The sequence below is a fragment of the Ambystoma mexicanum genome, chromosome 2p, assembly GCF_040938575.1.
Source record: "Ambystoma mexicanum isolate Mex_15411 chromosome 2p, UKY_AmexF1_1, whole genome shotgun sequence".
Taxonomy (NCBI): Eukaryota; Metazoa; Chordata; class Amphibia; order Caudata; family Ambystomatidae; genus Ambystoma; species Ambystoma mexicanum.
The window spans coordinates 951,179,056-951,200,139 of record NC_090923.1 but is presented as its reverse complement, the minus strand read 5'-3'; the positions used below and the strand labels follow the sequence as shown (position 1 = coordinate 951,200,139).

At 47.3% G+C, this 21,084-nt stretch overlaps 1 protein-coding gene across 3 annotated transcripts in view; it reads right to left on the bottom strand.

Annotated features, from left to right (window-relative positions):
* SCYL1 (SCY1 like pseudokinase 1) overlaps positions 1 to 21,084 on the bottom strand; it is an 846,426-nt gene that overhangs the window by 620,683 nt on the left and 204,659 nt on the right. The gene's annotated exons all lie outside the window — the stretch shown is intronic.

Below are 21,084 nucleotides of genomic sequence, written 5' to 3'. Positions count from 1 at the left end.
GTCAGCATACACATATAAAATCGTGATTTTTGGGGAGGAAAACAGTTGGTTAGGGTTATCCTAGCAGAGCTTCAGGTTCCTGAAAACAGCAAGACTAGCTAAAAGGCCGTTCGGAGAGGCTTAAAGTCTTGAAAATCAGCAGAAGTCAAATGTTCCTGTGGACTTTCTAATATCTAGGAAAGAAGATACAAGAATATTTACCCAATGTTGGAGACCCTGTTAAAGGAGTCGCTCAAGGGACACAAGCAGCGGCTCGAGTGGGAGGTAAGAGGGTGTTGCCCTGGACACTTCTATGTGCACTCCAACGCTCTGGAGCGACTTTCTGGAATAGGGTAAGCAATAACTTTTTCCCCCACAGTATCTTAGTTTTCAAGGAAACGATTGTGGTGGATGGTCCGCGTGGTTGCAGCACTGGACCCGACCTCTGGATTGATTGGTCTGATGATGAAAGGCAGCACAATGGACAGTATCTTTTAGCAGCAGTCTCGAGGGAGAACCTCTCACACAGCTTTCATCATTTCTTTGGTCACTCTGCGGTTTTGGTGCCTTTTCTGCAGCACCAACAAAGGACGTGATTCGCCAGATCAATCTTCTTCAGTTCCTGCAGTCCCACACTCTGATGAGGGCGTCTAAGTGGAAAACTCCTCACCTACTTCCTGCCTGCCCAGACAATCTGGTGCCTAGGCGGGGACACCCAAGGGTTCCCGCCAAAGTTAACACACACAGGCCTTCCCCTCCCCAGAATGGTAGAAGAAGGGCTAACAAAGAAAAACCATGCAAGAAATGGCAAAAAAGGAAGGGAGGCCCCAAATTGGTACTTGGGTGATATTGATATTTTATTTCTATTGCGCTCGTACACAAGTGCCCCTATTGTGCACTTGAGAGGCTATGGACATAGCCTGCGGTAGAAAAATCACACAATAGTTGGTAGAACACGTCCACTGCCACCCGCCATAACTAGGAGATTGTCTATGTAACTAAAAAGTCACAGGAGCAGAGAGAAGAGGGATACTTGGTATCCCTTTGGTACTCCACATAAGGTGGTGTGTGCCAATCTCTCAGACTATAACGTTTTTGGAGTGATACTAAGTATCTTTCTATCCAGAACTGTAGAAACTCTAGGATATAGAGAAATAATCTCAAAGGAAGACCCCAAGGGTCCCCAGCAACACTGCCCATAAGGAGCTGTGTGCTACAATAGTAAAATAGAAATGCCTTTAAGAGTTATGGAGGAATATAGACTCCATAGGTCAGGTAAAATACAAAGATTCTTACACAAAAAGGCAGGCTTGATGGGAGTATTGGAACACAGCCTACAATTACGTTTTTTTTTTACGCTGTTCCATCTTCAACTACGGCAGAGGTCGCAATCGAATCCTCACTTTTGCAATCCAACACTGATGTTACTGGCCAATGTTTTTCCCACACAATTGACAATGGTAACTCAACTAAATATGTATATTGGTCTACAGCGAGTATCATTTGGTGGAGGAAGAACTGTCCGACCCAGTATCTGTTGACAACATAATTGGGATTAATCTCTTGGCCACACCAGCTCTCATAACTCTGGTCTCTTCCTCTGAATCTTCAGACTTTTCGGGTTCTGAGAGAGACAGTGAGGTCGACTCCGATTCTCCATCTGAAATAGCTTCCCTGGCTGAGGAATCCTCGCCTGTTCCTACTCTAAATGTAATTGCATCAAGTGTCGATGCCCTATTTACCCTATGTTCGACCATCGCAAAAGAATAGCAAGATTTCAAATACATTTTGTCTAAGGTAGTCAACGCTATTTTAGGGAACTACCACCCGCCTAATGCAGCCTGTTCTTTACGTTTTGATGGAACTCCACCTAACCATCTTGCTCTTTCGGATCAAAATCCGTCTCTCACATCAAAGGTTTCAGGACACATTAATATGGCCACAATGGCGATTACGCAAAATGAATCACAGCAGCAAAGAGTGAGCAAAACTGTTGTACATTCGCAACTTGCCCCACTCCCTGACTGGGATTATGAAGAAATCCTTATACCCCCTTCTCCTTCTGATGAAATAACCATATATGAGAGCCCCAAACCCAAATACAAAAACTGTGGCGACTCCCACATTGCTACCAGAGTTAATTGCGCTTTGAAACACTTGTGTATAGGCGCATTATAAATAACAAATCAAACAATCGATCAATTGATGAATGAATGGCACGACTAGACAAGTCCAACTCCAGGGCCCTATGTACCGAAGGCTACAACCACCTCCTATTAGTTCTATGGCATCGCAGTTTCAGTTGCAAACTCACGCCTGCCCTGCTACTGACTCACAAATGCCAGAACTACAAGTTCCATCATTGGCCATTGGTCCCCCGATCATTGAGAACTCACAAAGTACTAGTAGCTCCTTTCCGGCTGAATCAAGCTTTTGCTGCTACTCATCTCCCTATACCCACAGTGGCGACTTTTATTCCATCTGAACATGGATTTTGAACTCCCATTCTGGAAAAAATGCTTATGAATGACGACGATACGTGACTGCTGAGGAAATGCGTTAAGCTGGAGGAACTTTATCCCACCAACTCTAGTCCTTTCCTGAATCGTAATCATAGTCTGGACTTATTTAACAAGATCAACCAAGTGAGAATGATTAGCACAGAAGACATTGTACACATAGAACTGCCTGGGATAGGCAGTTCTTCAAATTGGGCCAGAAATGAATTTACCTCTGTGTTGTTGGTGATATTACTAAAATCTTGCGCCGCTGCCCTGGAATCTATGGGGTTTCAATTAACCATGTGCCAGAAAATCATTAAACTATTGCCCATGGGCATGCCTCAACCCATTGTGGCTTCTGATAGGTCAAGTGTTTTACCAGCAGATTATACTGAGCGTGCCACTTTGTTAGCTTTCCAATCACATGAAGACAAAAAAGTTGAGAATTTCAGGGAGATTGAAAAGTGGATTACAGAAACGGTCATAGGTAATAGCAATTGATATCCAGCCTCTAAACACATTTTAAACTGGATATCATGGAATACGCAAGGTTATAAATCCTTCCTCGCCCCTCCACTGGGGCATTCCTTGATAATGGCCTCAGATTTATTTATGTTGCAGGAAACCTGGGCCAACAAGAATTGTATATCGATGGATATCACATCATTCAGCAACACCTACAGTTTGGGGACGATCGAACGGAGGTGTGGCGATTGGAACAAATGCCAATTACCAGTTAGAAACATTTCCTTTTAACATCTGCCCTCCTCATGTATTATCAGCCATGTTTGTTGACTCATAAAACATTAGTCAGAACGCTGATAATTAATGTTCATGGCGCACCGAATGGAGCATCCATAAAAAGAACTCAAAACGTAATAGGAGAAATACTCACACTTTGGTACAAGACATATCTGAAAGGCTTGATATTAATTGGGGGCGATTTAAATGCAGGCGATTTAAATGTAAAAGATCTCCACCTAAACAAATGTATATTGGGTAAACTTGATCGGAATTGCAAAAAGGTGTTGACTATGTATGGGCTAGGCTGTACATCCTGTAACGCTGTGGTTCAGTCAAAATGCAAACAACATGAGCAGTCACACATTATTAACTTGGACTGTAAATGCTGCACCACCTAGCCTTAGAGTTTGCATGAACGCTGCTACCAGAGTTAATTCACAGGGAAATCGCATAACATGGATGGGAAAAATGGTAACGAGGGTCAATAACATCCTATAAGTGAATCAACCATCATTAGAATCCTGGTTGGCGCAGCATAATTGGGACATTAAGAACATAACGCAAAGTCCTTATCTAAACAAACCAATCTTGTTTAATAAATCTCGTAACAATCATCTGTCTCATTTGAAAAAAAAAGCTAGCTTATCGGAAGGATAGGGGTGCCATGAGAAGGCGATCTTCATAATCATACGAAGAAAAAGAAGCCTGTTTTACTACTCTTGCCCCTTGATCCAAATACTCCCATCACAAACATTCATTATGCAACGCCAACTGGCCACTGATGTTTAGTTTACTAAATTGGATTACAATCCGAAGTTCTGGTCTCGTTTTAAAGACTTTCAGATGGCGTCCACACCATACGTTCTCTGTGAAAGGTTCTGGGAAACATTAGGCTGTGTTCGTGCTGGTAGAGAGATTCCCAGACCCCCTTCTTTGTTTTGCATAAATTAACTTTGGGTCTCACCCTAAATTAACAGGGCGATCCAGACGTGGACCCCTTGTTCACTGTTCTTAGAGAGGCAACAGTTTCACCTCACTGATGCCCAACAGGGCTGAAACACGTGTATGGGGTTACTGTTGGTACTCTTGTTCAGATGAGAATTGCCTAGCATTTCGGCGCTGGACTGCCCCTGGGCAGGACAAAGGCTGATCTGCGGGGAAATTTCTTCACTGTGAAAGGGACAGTGAGCTAAAGACTTGGTAGAGTCTCTCCCAGGGGTTATTCACCCAAGAACAGGTCATTAGGCTGTGTTTGTGCTGGTAGAGAGATTCCCAGACCCCCCCTTTGTTTGGTTTTTTAGCCATTTCTTATTGAAAAGGTCCTTCTTGAGATTTACTCTGCGCGCCAAACCAGGTTTGGTCCGTTTGTTCGTTTTGTCTTTGGCAGGATTCACGAGTGAAGCCTGCCTCTGGCTCCAGCGTGTCTGGCATGGGCAGGAAGTGAGGGAGGTTCCCAAAACTCCCTATGCATAGTCTTTTCGGTTACAGGAATGCACCCAATGGTGATTGGTGATTGTCCTCGGAGGACAGCGACCCTGCTGTGTGATTGACAGCTAGGATGCAAATTAATGTGGGAAAGCTGCATAAAAGGTGAGGCTTTCTGGCTTGGAAGGCAGAGTCGACCATTGGACGAAGAATCCGTAGAAGAACTTGGAAGAGGCGCCTGAAGCAACTCCTGGACTGTTTTTCCCTGCTGCTGTGCTGAAGCTCCGAATTCACCTCAACTAGAGAAGACCTGCAAAGGACAACTTCTCCCCTTGGGCTGGTAGGACCATTCGACCCCAACACGAGCTCATCTGGAAATCCTCTCGAAGCTGGCTGTACTTCCATTGCTGCTGCAGGAACCAAAGTGCCTGGGAGAGGAACACCAGAATCGAATGAGTGTCTAAGTCCGACCCAAGCCCCAGGAATATACTCCGGACTCCCAGAAAGCAGGACTGGCCAAGTCTGAGCCACCTCAACAGAGTGCTGGACCCCAGATGCGAGGAAAGTCCAGAGTGGTATCCGAGAGACCGCGTGGTGCTATTTGCTACAGACGCGAGTGTAAAGACCGGAGAGGGGTATCTGTACTCCTGCTCTCTATATGGCAGAGTAGAGGCACGGAGCACCCTAACCAAAGGTTCTCTGTTGGGTAGCTGTGGACGAGCAACCAAGGCTTAAGCTCTCAGGAGGAGATGCAGGCTGGTTCTTAAGTACAGTGTAGTCCCCAAGCACCCACAAAGGAATGTCCACCCACTATGTTAGTGATAACACAGTTCTTTATATAAAATAGGCTCAAGTTATTTATACAATCACAATTACACACTTAGTTCTTAGATTAATCTAAAATGGCATATATAAACAGTTTCTATGTGGTACCACAATTACTCCTTGATTCCATTAAAATGCATCAACTGTACGCGGTTCAAATGTCATACAAATCATTTCATAAAGTGAACCAACAATAGACATAGGAGGAAAGCAGGTTGGTTAAACAATAGGCAGAATACTGGCCCCCAACCCAAGACAGTTCTGTGCGAGGAACCCCCCCCCCCCACCTGGGCAACCTGTAAATAAAGATATAATACACGTCCAGTCCATATATTTTTATATGAGTCTTATTTCCTTTTTACTAGTTCTACCACCCCCAATATACCCGGAATAGCATAGTTTGACGTTGGGTCGTCGACAGATCCTTCTTGAATGGCTTCCTTTAAGGCAGGAGCCACGGATCGTCCAGATCCCTTGAAGAAATGCTGACCAAAGGCATTGAGGCGGTAGCTTTGGTCCTGGCGGTGCTCGACGATCGGTCGTGGACGTCCTGCAGAGACTAGGCGTACGGTGCACCTCGACGACGATAGTTTGTTGCCGCAAAAGAGTCTATGAAGATCTTTGGGCCAGCAAGAGCGTCGAGTCTTCGGCGTCTCTGCAGTGTTCGGGTGGCGGGAATCCGACCGGCGGATGCTTCTCCGTGTGTCAGCAGCCTCAACTTTCTCCGGCGGGACAAAGCGGATGGCGGTGCTGACTAGAGGGTCCTTGAATTCAAAGTGTCTTAATCAATGGAGCTTTGCGGATCTGGTCGGCGGCAGCTCATCGTCAAGCGATTCCCGCTTCTGGGCAACACAGCTTCGACGGGCTTTCAGCAGTTATAGCAAACCTGCGAACCCTGGTCGCCGACAGTGGGCAGCTGTCCGGTGCTTCTCTTCGTTCTCCTCGGCGGTCCCAGTCTCCGGTTGACAGTCTTTCGAAGGCGGACTACCAGGGCGCTTCGGCGAAGGTTCGCGGTGCACGATGGTGCCTCGTAGCTCGGGGAGAGGTCTCCTAGTCAGGTACTCTCTTGGATCAGTCCTGGACGGCACAGCAGCTTTCAGATTGCGTTGAAGGTAACAGCAGTCAACCTTCTTCTTTGGGCTCGGCTTTCGAGATCAAGCATCAGTTTCGACTTCAGCTTCTGAACGATTTCCATCAGTGAGAGGTCCCCAGATATACTGTTCGGTCTCTCATTCACTCTGCTGGGTCACACTCAGGCAACCAATCATTCAGAAGAACATTCATGCAGGCAGGCAGCCAACCAGGCTCACAGTGCATTCAGGCCATTCTCCTCCCTCCAGACAATCAACAAGAAATTTGTATTGGGACAAGTACCCAGCCATTCAGCACTCCACACTGCATTCATACCAGTTTCGGGCATTGCTGTCTCAGTCTTTGTGTCACATACCAGAAACCAGACACCCATAACAAGAAGTGCATATTGGTCAGACACTCCATTCACCCAGGGCCCACCTCAAGGGTGTACCCACAACATACAGTCACTGGGAAGGCTGCAGCTAGTCTGGCCTGGACTTCCCCACAATACCATATATGGAACTTCCACCCAACAGCCAGTCAGGGGGAAGGGACAGAGTCCGGGCTTACCAGGACTTTGGGAAAAACAAGGTAACAGGCAACAGAAAGCAAGGGGCCATCTTGTCTCCCATCTAATCAACTGATTCCAATGGCAGGGCTGGGTATCCCAAAATGGAGGATACTCAGAGCACCAGTCTCATTCAGCATGGAGCTGCCACCAGCCCATACCCTGCTCTGTGGGCCACACACAGGTGCCCAAAAACATACTAGGAGTACAGGGTTGTATCCCCACCCATGGGTGCCATAAGGGTATCCCAAGGGTCTGTATAACCAAACCAAAAAGAGGAAGAGCTGCACTGCCAGGAGTCCCACATGGACTCCTGGGCTGAAAACAATACAGAACATACATGAAAACGGACTACAGGACAAGGACAGGGAGGCCATGTCCATCCAATGCATTTGCAACATCACAGCGCATAGTGCCACTGAATTGAAGTTTGCCCTTTGCTGCCACCGACCTTCCCATTGTAGTGCAGGAGTCCCCAGATGTCCTCCCTCTTGTCCCCACGACTGAGGCCCAAGAACGACAGGATCTGCAGACCTACACAGGAACATAAGCCAGCTGGAACCATTTCTTCTAACCAAAGGTACTGTAAAACTAAGGGGACTTACCTCTTGTTGTGTAGCCTTAATTGTTCTCAGTTGAGACTTGTCTTGGTTGCTCTTTCAGAGTTGCTTGCAGCTTTGACCCTCACAAGACTCCCAGCTTGTGGCCATACAGTGATTCTTTATTTCTACAAAGACTTCTAAAACACTGTGCACGACTTTACTTACCTGCAAGAAGTGCTTCAGCTCACCTAGACTTTTGCTCAATTAACATTGGCTAGCCTGGCTCCCTGAAACTCTTCTTACCTCTGACTTTGTGCTTTACCTTTCCTCCAGGAAAGGGTTAATTTACTTTGCATTGGGCGTTCAAAGCGTACAGAATATTTGTTAACCATTGTTTTATTCCCAAAACCTTTTCCTTGATACCAAACTCAGTATTGCTCTAAATGTACCAGTGATATATCAATGTCCACAGTGTTATAGTTATTTAAGTCACCTCAGGGCGAAGGAAGTGTCTGTGTGCCATCCCAAATGGGTATCTACTGATTTACAGAAACAGAGTGTGTATTTTGAAGTATATTTTTGTGTTACATATTTTGCCCCCTTCTAAAGAAGGCTTATTCAACTGACTGTTAAATTAATAAATAATTGTTTAATCAAGAAACCTTAATTGAGAAACCTTGAGTGTAAGTGTTTATTTGGATACTTGTCACTGTGGATCTCTAGGTTAATACCCTACAGCTCACATTGACCCCTCTTGAGATAAGCTTGGCTGCTCTGTCACTCTACTAACTTGTGTAGTACATGCTTATACCAAAGGTTGGGATAGCTATTGCCAAGAGGACAAGGCAGGTGCAGTCTCCCACGGGATGCTGCATACAATCTTGCCTAACAGCAGTTGAGGGAACCTGGAAGGCCAGAGTCACCAGGAGCTAAGGGGGAAGTAGAGAGAAGGAGTAAGGACATCACAGCACTAAAGGGGAAGCAGAGGGCTTGGCCTATAATAAAATAATAATAAAGGAGCAAGATCAAGGTGCAACAAAGGGAGAGAGCCTGGAATTATCATAGGAGCACCCCCAGAAAGAGTAAGAAAGGAGATAATTTACTGAAAAAAGAGGTAGAGGGAATTACGGAGACAAGAACGGCAGGAAGCAGGACAGCTGACTGGCCAATAGCAGGCACGTGTGGGGCATAAGCCAAGCTGAGGGAGGGCATCACAGAGACCCGGAGGCTTCAGGGGCCCAACGTGCAGAGACATCCACAGGAATGGAAGAGTAGGAAATCGATGGGACCCAAAAAAAGGAATACTAATCCGGGAAACTGGAACAGGAAGGACGCCACAAGGGACACATACAAACAAAGCTCCCCTTTGGTAACTTGACAGGTCAGAACGGTGGGGATATGACACTCACCAAAGAGGATCTGCTGGAGGCATTGGCAAAATTCAAAGGCGAGCTCACTTAGACAGTCAAGGCAGAAGGAGCGAGCATACGGAAAGTCTGGATTAAAGACCTGGGGGAGGGAGTGGAGGGCACCGATTTGGAAGCCTGCATCCGGGAACTGTTCGAGAACCTAGTAGAGGGATCTGTGTGATCCGACCGCGGCTTCTTTTACCGCGACAGAAAAGTTTGCATGGGAAATGCACGAACACAAAATGTTTGTACATTTCCCATGCAAACATATTATTAAAAACACTACAAAACCCACACCCCCGCGCACACCCTACTTACACTGCGCCAGTTCCCTTTCACTTTTGTGAACGGGAACCAGCGCTGCAGGGTCCTTTCTTTTCTTTTTATTTTTGCAGGCTGCAGCAGGGGTTTCCCCCTGCAACCCCCGCTCACTATACTGTCTAGAATAGTGAGCAGGGTGTTGTGGGGGGACACCTCTGTAGCCCCCATTATTTTGTATTTTTTTATTTTATGTTTTTTGTTTTTTTTCTCGGGAGTGCTGCAGGGGTGACCTCCTTAACACGCCGCTCACTATACTGTACAGTGTAGTGATCGGGGTGTTGTGGGGGACAAACCCGCAGCCACCGTTTTTTGTTTTTTTTCTTTTTTGGGTGTGCTGCAGGGGTGTCCCCCGCAACACCCACTCACCACACTTTATAGTATGGTGAGTGGGTGTTGCGGAGGACACCCCCACGGCCCCCGCAGTGTTTCTTTTTTTAAATGCATGCCACTTTTGGTGTTCAAACCTTTGGTGTCATGCATTTACGACCTTTTTGTATAGGTCGAACTTTATTTCCGGTAATTTTTACCGATACCGGCAGTCGGAGGATGGAACCAGGTGCGAGACACAGGGATATACTAGTGAAGATGCACAACTACTAGGATAAAGCACAGCTCATAGGGGCGGCTAGGATGAAGGGGAATATTCGAGTGAGAGGGTGTGAAGTACAGCTGTATGTCGACCTGTCTCAGGCCACATTGGCGAGGAGATGCTCATTCAAGCCACTCACAGAGGAACTGAACCAGAGGAAGTTGAGATAATCTTGTCTGCAAAGCTTCTGGATATCTGGATCCAGCAAGCGTCCAGGAACTCCTGAAGGGGTCGCAATCGCAACCTGCAGAGCCGGATCAGGTAGATGCAAGACTACATCATGCTGAGCAGCGACTTGATGGGCCACACCGAGGTGCTCTTCAGTGCCAACAGCCATTGCACCTTGCCCAGCAGGGCCGCTATCCTCTCTTTGGAGGGAGCCGCCAGAAAGGAGAACGCGTTGAGCCTGGCCCCCAGGAACAGCGCGTTCCGCGATGGTATCAAGCAGGACTTTGGATAGTTGACAGAGAACCCCAGATCAGTCAGCAGCCGGACGGTCCTCTCTGTGTGTTCGATGGCTACTTCCCTTGACTCGGCCCGGATGAGCCAGTCGTCGCAGTAAGGGTACATGTCTATCCCCTGTAGACGCAGATGGGCCGCCACTGGTGCCAGGCACTACATAAAAACCCTGGGTGCTTACTTCAGTCCGAAGGGGAGGGCCGTGAATTGGTAGCGTCTTCCCTGTATGACAAAGTGCAGGGACTTTCGATGCTTCTTGTAAAAGGGGCGTAGAATTATGCTTCCACCAGATCCAGCAACGTCAACAAATCTCCTTCCTCCAGTTGGCCGAGTGTTTGGGAGAATTCTCATTTCTCAGCTAATTCCCTTCAACCTTAGGGAACCCCCAGCTCTTTTGCTGGACTTTAGGACCTTTTCATTTTCACCCTGAGAGGGTGAGCCTTTTTTTCTCACCCTCTCGTGTATTTTGATCTGATTTGGATCATCTGTTTCCTTTGTTTTTGGAGTCTGACAAACTCCATAGGCCTCTGCTTTTTATATGGTGACACACAGCAACTTCAGTGCAGTGTCACAGAGAAATCCTTTAGATTTCTCATAAGGTTTAAATACCTTTTCTTATGAGTACTAATGTTCCCAAGAATAGTAAAGTGAAATTGACTTTACTTAACTTTTCTCTTTGTAGGTCAGGCACACCCCATCTTATGTGGAGTGCTGGGGGTGGGGAGGGATTACCTAGTAGCCCCTTTTCCTACTTACTCATGTAACCTTTGTATATGTTACCCTCACAACGTTAAATGGCTGGTAGCAGTGGTTTAATTTTCCTACCATTGTGCTTTTCTACCGCAGGCTGAATCCTCAGCTGCAGTATAGCACGCATGGGTGACCATTGTGTCAAAACGGCCCGCTCTTCTTTTTTCGCCAATTTCTGTGTGCCAAACCAGGTTTAAACCCTGGTTCCAGTGTGCCTGGAAGGGCAGGAAGTGAGGGAGGTGCCCAAAACTCCCCTGTCCTGTCTCTTTGGTTACCTGAATGCACCCAGTCCTGATTGGCTGGCTAGCTGGCTGGCTGTTGCAGGACAGCCACCCTGCTGTGTGAGTGACAGCTAGCCTGTGCCTGAATGGGAGAAACCCGCTTAAAAGGCGAGGGTTCTTGCACTGAAGGCAGAGTCGACCACTGGGAAGAACACACTGATGAAGAAACCGTGAACAAAGCTTGCTGCATCACCATGGACTGTTGAACTCCCAGTGAAGCCCTGCTGCTGTGCTGAAACTCCTTTTTCTGATCCAAGAGAGAAGCTCTAGAAAGGACGACTTCTTCCCTTGGGTTAGTGAAACCAACTAACACTGAGATAAACTTTGCTGGAAGACCTTCCCCAACTGGCTGTACTTCTTGGCTGCTGCTCGAACCAAGTGCCAGGGGTCGAGAAATCCGCAGTCGAGTGCAACATCTGTAAGCCGGCCAAAAGATCCAGGCGTCTCCAGAGGACCCTCCCGAAGCAGGACGACCCAAGCTCGAGTCACCACACCAGAGTGCTGGACTCAAGGAGTGAAGGAAGCTCAACCGGTGTCCAAGATCCGCAGTGGTGCTGTTTACCGAGCGCTAAAACCGCAAAGTGCCGCTGATACGAAAAACGCCTGTAGCTGCCGCCAACCTTTGAATTGCTGTGCAGGAGCCCGCCAGACGTCCTCCCTCTTGTCCCCACGACTGAGGCCCAGGAACCCAGGATCTGCATCACTGCAACCAGACTTAAGCCAACTAGATCCTCTTCTTCTAACCAAAAGGTACTGTTCTGACTTTGGGGTACTTACCTCATTGGCGGTGCTTTCTTTTCTCAGTTGAGACTTGCATTAGCTGCTTTTCTAGAGTTGACTGTAGCTCTAACTTTCACAAGAATAACAGCTTGTGATCTACAGTGATTTTTCTTCAACAAACTCTCTAAGTTTGTGCAAGACTTGTACTATCTAATAAGTGCCTCAACTCCATAGACTTTGCTCCAATTGACTTTGGCTGTCCTGGCTCCGTGCAGACTCTTCTATCCCATCGCCTTTGATTCTTACTGTCCCTCATAGGTGACACTTTTTTAAAACTAATATATTAACTAATATTGCTGGGAAATGTTTTTATCTAGACTTCATTGAAAGATTTAAAATGCTCACATACCCGAGAACCTGTTTAATCTTTTTACTTCCTTAACCCTTTCCTTTGCTACCAACCTCAGAATTAACAAAGTGCACAAGTGATATATAAATGCCATTACCGTCCTAGTTAGTGAAGTCACCTAAGGGTGTAGGAAGTGTGTATGAAGCATCTCTAACGAGTATATACTTGCTGGACCTTGATTCTGTGAAAGTATTTTTATTGTTGCACATTGCCCTTTTTAAAGAATGCTCATTAAAACAGACCATTAAATAAATAAATAATTGTTTTACTAGGAAACCCTGAGTGTAAGTGGTATTTGGATACTTGTATTGGTGAATTTCAATGCTACAGCTCACATTTACCCCTCCTGAGAAGAGTCTGGCTGCTCAGTCACACAACCAACTTGTGTAGTACAGATCCATACCAATAGGTGGGTTACCTAATATCAAGAGGACAAGGTTTGTGTAGTGTCCCACAGGGTTACTACATCAATTCTTGCCTAACACCGGGCATGTGCTGCAACGTAACCGCCCTGAATTTTTTGTTGAGACGTCGCAGATCTAGAATGGACCGCCAGCCCCATGTCTTCTTCCTTACCAAGAAGTATCTGGAGTAGACTCAGGAGCCCCGGTGTAGCTTATCTATCGCTCCTTTTCTTATCATGGCCCGTACTTCATGCAGGAGCTGAGGGATGAGCTCCTGCCGGGCCATCAGAGGTCCACTTATGCAGGAACTCTAGAGTGTGTCAGTCGGGAAGAGCGTCCAGCTCCCATCGGTCGGTAGAGCTCTTCTTCCACTCGCTGGCGAAGCCTGCCAGCTGGCCTCCCACCGGGGTGCATGGGTGGGGGCCAGATGTCCTGGCCGGTTTAATCTTGCTTTGGGGCCTACGTGCCGCCCTGGGATCGACAACGTTGACCACATCCACCGAAAGCCTTGTACCAGCCTCTGCAGGCCTCCTGGGTCATGGACCAGGAGGGTTGACGGTACGAAGAGGACCCTCCGCCGAAACCTTTCGACGATCTGCCGGACTTCCCGCTGGAGGCAAAAAGGAAGGGCAGTGTTGTTGAAGAGTGCCTAGGGCACGGGCCATCTCCGTGTCATTCTTAATGGCCTGCAACAACTCGTTAACGGTGTTAGGTAAAGTTTGTATGCAGTACCCTTTGGGACCACTACACACAACTAGGACTACAGGTGTAAGCAAAACCAACCTTTGGTATAAGTCTGTACTACACAGTTTTGGCTCAGCAACCAGGCTTATCTTAAGAAGGGAGTGTGAGCAGTAATGATGTTACACAGAGGTCTACAATACAATCACAAGTGTTCAAATAAACTCTTACATTCAAGGTTTCTTTGATAAATACTTATTAATTTATCTGTCAGTTATAAAACATTCATAAGAAGGAGACAATTATATATCACACACAAATACACTTCAACACTATTTCAGAAATACTTTTCAAGAGAAGCAAAGGCAAAGATTATTAGAACATGAAAGGTTATTCTTATACAGTGCAAATATTTAGAGTTCACCAGAAGAGTCAATTCAATTCAATAGGATAGGATAGGTCCAAGTCAATGGGCTAAAGTCTTGGAAAGGATAAAGCAGTTCTGGTAGATAAACCGAAAAGTCTCTGCAAACGTTCTTGGGAATAGTTTGTTGCAAGTAGAATCATATGTTGGGTCACAAGTTGATTAGGCCTGCGAGTTGGGAAAGTTGCAAGCACTTTCACAGTGAGAGGTAAGTACTCTCAGTCTGATTTAAAAGTACCTCTACAAATGAAGAAAAAGATGCAGCTGATGCCCTCTGTTCCTGCAGATCTCGCTGTTCCTGGGCCTCAGTCGTGGGGACAAGAGGGAGGACGTCGGGGGACTCCTGCACCGAGACTGGTCAAAAAGCTGGCAACTGGTAAATCTTCAATTCCGGTAGCTGTAGTCAAGCACACAAGCTGGTGTCCCTCTCCCTCGTCATTAGGTTTTCCTGCAGCACTCTGAGGAAAATACAACCAGCTCCGAGATTGGTATCTAGGTGGCTTAGTGTAGAGTAGATTGGTCCCACCAACTCAAAAGGGAGAAGTCGTCCTTGCAGGGCTTCTCTGTCGAGATGAACTTGGCAATTCGGACCTGCAGCAGGGCTTCACCGGGCAGACCAACGGTCCAGGAGTTGCAGCAGCCGTCCTCTTCCAGCTCGTCTTCGGTTCTTTCGTTCCAGTGGTCGACTCTGCCTTCCAAGCCAATAGACTTGCCTTTTATTCAGTTCTCTCCCATTCATTCCAGCCTAGCTGTCACTCACCCAGCAGGGTGGCTGTCCTTGCCGGACAGTCAGCCAGCCAATCACCAAAGAGTGCATTTGGGTCTCCTAGGAGACTAAGCACAGGGAGTTTTCAGGCACCTCCCTCACTTCCTGGCCACCCCAGACACTCTGGCACCAGAGGCAGTCTTCACTCCTGAAGCCTACCAAAGGCGAAGGAACAAAGGGACCAAACTTAGTTTGGTGCGCAGAGACAAACCCTAGAAGGACCTTTCAAAAAGAAATGGTGGCCTGTTTAAACAAAGGAGGCCATCTTGAAAAAACACATCTCCCGCGATTTAACGCTGCCGGTGTTCGTAAAAATCATTGTAGTTCGTTGTAAAACCACTGCCACCAGCCATTCTGAGAGGAAAGGGTAGCATTTGACTGCTACATGAGTATCTAGACACCTGTGTGATTAATTAACCCCTCCAGCACTCTATTGTAAGATGGGCTGTGTGCTGGGTCTAGGAATTTAAAAAGACTAGTAAAGTCAATTTCACTTCACTTACTCTGGGAAACAGTAGTTTATCCCAGAGAAGGTATTTAAACTTTGGGAGAGCCTGAAAAGGTTTCCCTGTGCCACTGCACTCAGGGTGCTGTGTGACACAAATGAAAAGATGATGCCTATGGAGTTGGTTAGACTCCATAACCAAAGAAAACAAAAGTGTAAAACACATTTCAAAACATAGAGCGTGGGAAAAAGGGTCACACTCTCTCCAGGTAAAAAAATCAAGTCAGCAAAATCCAGCAAAGTTGCTGGGGGTTTCTAGGGTGAAGGGAATTAGCACATTTATGAGAATTCTCTTTAACAGACGGCCTTCCCAAAGAGGTTATCCCTGCCGAAGGACATGTCCAGCACTCCCGTCTGGACCTCCTGAATGAAGTTGGTGGCTTTCAACCAGCCACGCCAACGGAGGCAGACACCGTTCCCCATCTGTCGGAACCCTGTGTCTGCGACATCCAGGGCCAATGTGATGACATGGTTCCATGCCAACCCCACACGTCCTGGAGGAGGGGCAATGCCTCGACCCGCTTGTTGTCTGGAAGGAACTCCAGCAGAGGGGGCTATTTTATACCACAGCTCCCTGTCGTACCTGGCCAGGATTGCAAGAGCCTTGGCCGCTTTCACTGTTGATGCTTCGGAGTCTATCACTTTTCTTCCCATGGCATCTAACGTATTCCCTTGCTATCCGGAGGAACGGAGGATGAAGACAAGGGGTTAGATGACTTCTTTCTCGCTGCCGCCGAAACCACCGAGTCCGGGGAAGGCTGCGAACCTAGGTACTTGGGTGAGGATTTTGGCACCCCGTACCTTTTTCTCCAGCCTATCCCTCTTGGCCGGATTTCTCATCAAAGCTAGGTCCTCCTCCCAAACGTCATCCAGGTGAGGCACCGCTAAGATGGTCTTCCTCTTTGCCTCGCACCGTTGGTATAGGAAACCTTCCTTCTTGGTCTCTTCTGGCGTCAGTTGGAAGAGTCCAGACGCTCTGGCGACCATGGCATGGAACAACCCCGCCTCATCCGGGGGAGAAGCCCTTGGCTCCAGTGAACCGCATACCGTGGCCATGTCGTCGTCCGTGTCAGTCCCCATGTCCCTGGGGGGTAGGGCACGTGCAGAGGTTGATGCAGCGGCATAGGGTGTTGATTCCTCTTTTTCACCGGAGGCTGATCTGGGGCCACCGTGGTTGGGGCTGGTGGTGTCGTCAGCATTCTTTTCTGAATGTCCAACACCAGGGTGTGTAGGGTCGACCGAATGTCCAGCGACACATCCCTCGGCGAGGTTGGGGAGGTAGGCCTACTGGGCCCTGCACTTTCATCAGCATTTCCACCATCTGCATCGCCATCATCCCCCCTCAGCGTTTCCGCTGCTGGCATCTTCATCCCCCACATCGTCCTGGACTGTGTACGGACGCTTGATCCCCCTCGCCCGAGCAAGGAAGAAATATATACATGCCCTGGAGTACGGTTGAAGCCCCCACCCCCCCTGTTTTTTGCATCCTGAGGGGTTGGGTACAGGCTTAGGGATGGCAACCTCTTCTCTGGTGTCCTCTCCACCGGCTTGGACGATGCCTCCCGTCTCAGTGGTAGGCACACTCTGGACATTGTCAGGGCTACCTTGACTGGGTCAGCAGCCTTGGCCTTCAGGAGGGCGGTCGCCACCAACTCGATCGTCGTCACCTAGACCGCTTGGGCCTTTTGGGGCAGGTTGGCTGCCTTTTCATATGCCTTTGACTTCTCAGGATTTTGCATGGTGACCCAGACGGAAATGGATTTGTAGCGGGACGATCCTTCACGGTTCGCTTGGAGAACCCAAGGCAGATTTCACAATCCAATTCTCTGTGATCCGGGTGGAGATAGTAGAGGCACTGGAGGAGTTTGTCCTCTACAAACACATTCCCCAGTACGCAGCTGGAGCAGGGCTTGAAAGGGGAACTCCCGTCTCTCTTCTCTTCCAACATGGTCCGGAGTGTGGAATACATCCAATGGCCTTCTGGAATCTTCGATGAAACTTTGACAATTCTTGCCCTTGAGGGGGCATTGAAATTCACAGATAAATGGACCCTTGCTTGTCGGACGAAGCAGCGAAAGAGCACACAGTCTCTATTTGACAAAAATAGAACTTTTTTATCGAAACAAATCACGAAAACATAGAACAGCTCACAGATTATTAATTCATTTAACAGTTAGTTAGAGTAAGCCTTCTTCAGAAGGGGACAATATAATAGTAACACACAAATACACTCCAAAATCCACACTCCTAATATTTCTAAACCAGTAAGTACTATTTTGGGATGGCACACAGACACTTCCTACACCCTCCGGTGACTTTAGTAACTAGGACACTGGACATTAATATACCACTGTTTGCATTTAGAATCAGACTTAAGAGTATGGCAAAGAAAAAGGTTATTAGAACAGAACAAGAGATCACACAAATATTCTGAAGCAGGTAAGTACTTTTAGGAACCTCCAATGCAAAGTTAGTTAACCCCTTCCTGGAAGGAGGACAAAACACAATGTCAGAGGGAAGAAGAGCCATTCAGGGAGCCAGGCTAGGCCAAAGTCAACTGGGTAAAAGTCTGGGTGAGCTGAAGCACTTCTTGCAAGTAAGTAAAAGTCCTGCACAATGTTTTAGAAGTCTTTGTACAAAAGAAGAATTCAAAGCAGGGCCACAAGCTGTTTAGATTTGTGAAGTAAACCACAACAGGTCTCACCAACGGAGAACAAGTGCAGTTACACAACAAGAGGTAAGTTCTCTTAGACTGTACAGTACCTTTAGGTTGAAGAAAAAGGGCAGCAGATGACTTCAGATCTTCAGATCCTGTGCAGCTCTGCAGACCCTGGTGTTCCTGGGCCTCAGTCGTGGGGACAAGAGGGAGGACGCCTGGGGACTCCTGCACTGCAATGGGACGGTCACCGACCGCAACCAGCAATCTTGAAAAAAGTGGCACTTCGGTGTTTCAGCTCATCGCGTCTACCGCAAATAGCAATACCGCGGTTCCTGGCTGTCGACATGGGCTTTCCTTGCATCTGGGGTCCAGCACTCTGTTGAGGTGGCTCAGGCTTGGTCAGTCCTGCCTCTTGGGAGTCTGGAGGATCTTCCTGGAGCTCTTGGCCAGCTTAAAAGCAACACACACAATCTGGTGTTCCTCTCCCTGGCTATTCGGTTCCAGCAGCAACTGCAGTGGAATTTCAACCAGCTCCGAGAGGATGTCCAGGTGGCTTACTTTGGAGTTGATTGGTCCCACCAACTCAAGGGGAGAAGTCCTCCTTGCAGGGGCTTCTCTGTCGATACGAATTTGGAGTTTCAGCACAGCAGCAGGGCTTCACCGGGCAAACCAGCGGTCCAGGAGTTGCAGCAGGCGTCTTCTTCAAGTTTTTCTTCGTCCAGTGGTTGACTCTGCCTTCCATGCCAAAAAGCCTTGCCTTTTATGCAGGTTTCTCCCATTCATTCCAGCCTAGCTGTCAGTCACCCAGCAGGGTGGCTGTCCTTGCCGGACAGCCGCCGGCCAATCACACAAGAGTACATTCCTGTCTCCTAGGAGACTAAGCACAGGGAGTTATGGGCACCTCCCTCGCTTCCTGCCCCCGCCAGGCTTCACTTGTGAATCCCGCCTATGACAAAACGAACAAAGGGACCAAACCTGGTTTGGCGCGCACAGTAAATCTCAAGAAAGACCTTTCCAAAAACAAAACTGCGAAAAAAGACGACCGGGGCCATTTTGACAAAAATGGCACCCTTTGGTGCTTTACTGCAGCTGCAGCCCGCGGTAAATGCACACCACAGTAGTTAAAAGTAAATCACTGCCACCATTCATTGAGAAAAGGGTAACACAAAAATGTTACATGAAAGCTAGACAAAGGGGATACTAAGTAACCCCTCCAGCACCCTATTGTATGATAGTGTACAATCTAGCAAGTTACAACTGAAAGTAAAGTCAATTTCCCTTCACTGCTCTTGGAAACAGTAGTTTATCCAAGAGAAGGTATTTAAACCTTTGGGAAATCTCGAAGACCTCCCTGAGTCACTGCACTGAAGGTGCTGGGTGACAATGTAAAAGATGATGCCTATGGAGTTTGTCAGACTCCACAACCAAAAGAAACGGAGTTCAAAATCACAAAATTTAAAATACATGCGAGAGTGGGGAAAAAAAGGGTCTCTCTCTCCAGGCATTAAAGTCCTAGAGTACAGCGAAAGAGCTGGGGGTCCCTAAGGTAGAGAGGACCCAGCACATTTCTGAGAATTCTCCCTAATACAGTAAATCTCAAGAAGGACCTTTCCAGCAAGAAATGGCGAAAAAACAAGACTGGGGCAATTTTGACAAAATGGGCACCCTTGGGTGCCTTACTGCAGCTGCAAACGCAGCCCGCAATAAAAACACACAACAGTAGTAAAAAGTAAACCACTGCCACCAGCCATTAATTGTTGAAAGAGTAACATAAAAATGCTACATGAGAAACTAGACACAGGGAATACTGAGTAACACCTCCAGCACCCTATGGTAAGATTGTGTGCTGGGTTTAGAAAGTTACAACATTTAAGTAAAGTCAATTTCACTTCACTGCTCTTGGAAACAGTAGTTTCACCAAGAGAAGGTACTTAAACCTTTGGGAAATCTAAGAGACTTCCCTGTGTCACTGCACTGAAGGTGCTTTGTGTCGCAATGTAAACATGATGCCTATGGAGTTTGTCAAACTGCAAAAACAAAAGAAACACAGAGTCCAAATCACAGAAAAATACATGAGTGGGAAAAAGGTTCTCACTCTCTTCAGGTCAGAAATTAAAAGGCCTAAAGGCTGGGGGTCTCTATGGTAGAAGGAATTTATCACATTTCTGAGAATTTTCACTAAGAAGGGGTTTGGGAAGTTGTTCTAGGGCCTCAATTCCCACCTGTTTCCCCCTAACCCAGGCGTCCATAAGGGGCATTAGTGACACCTACTGTCTGTAGCTTCCTTATATTTAAGGTGGATTCCATGAGACGCTGGCTGTATATCTCCCTCAGAGACTTCCTACCTAGCACTACCCCACCAGTATTAGTTCTAGAGGGTGGTGTATGTGAGCCTCCTGATCTCATCACTACTGTCCTCTTTACTACTCTACTCCTCCGTCCAACCAATTCCGCTTACCTTCTCTTCCCGACAACTCTTGAATATCAGTACCTTTTCTCCCCATCAATCTCTCCTCTTTTCTCTACATTTTCCACACTACTGCAAGTCTTCATGCTCTAATCCTATCACAACTACTTCCTCTATTACCACTATCGCTCTAACTACCACAATCAATGTCTCTACTACTGTCCTGCTACTACCTTTTCCACTGCTCTTCTATTCACGAAACTCAGGGACATGTTGACCTGATATCCCCTTCACTACACCCACTCCCCACTTTTATAAAATACACCCTGCTCCTTACACCCTACTTCTTCATCCCTCTCTTCTAGCCTCACTCTCTCCTAATGATCACTCCCTTGCACACTAACTACTGCAGTCACTAACCTACTATCTCCCAACTAGTCAATCTTTCTCAGTCTCGCCTTAGAAGGTGAGACCGGGAAAGCCCCCCCCACTTCCTGCACTACAATACACTGCACACCACTTAGATCACTCTCTCTCAAATACCTCACGTTCTCAAATTCTGCCTCGCCAAAACTCTGCTCTGCCATCCTTCCTCCACCTGATCTCTTAGCCTCTCTCCAACTCCACTTGCAATCTCACCCA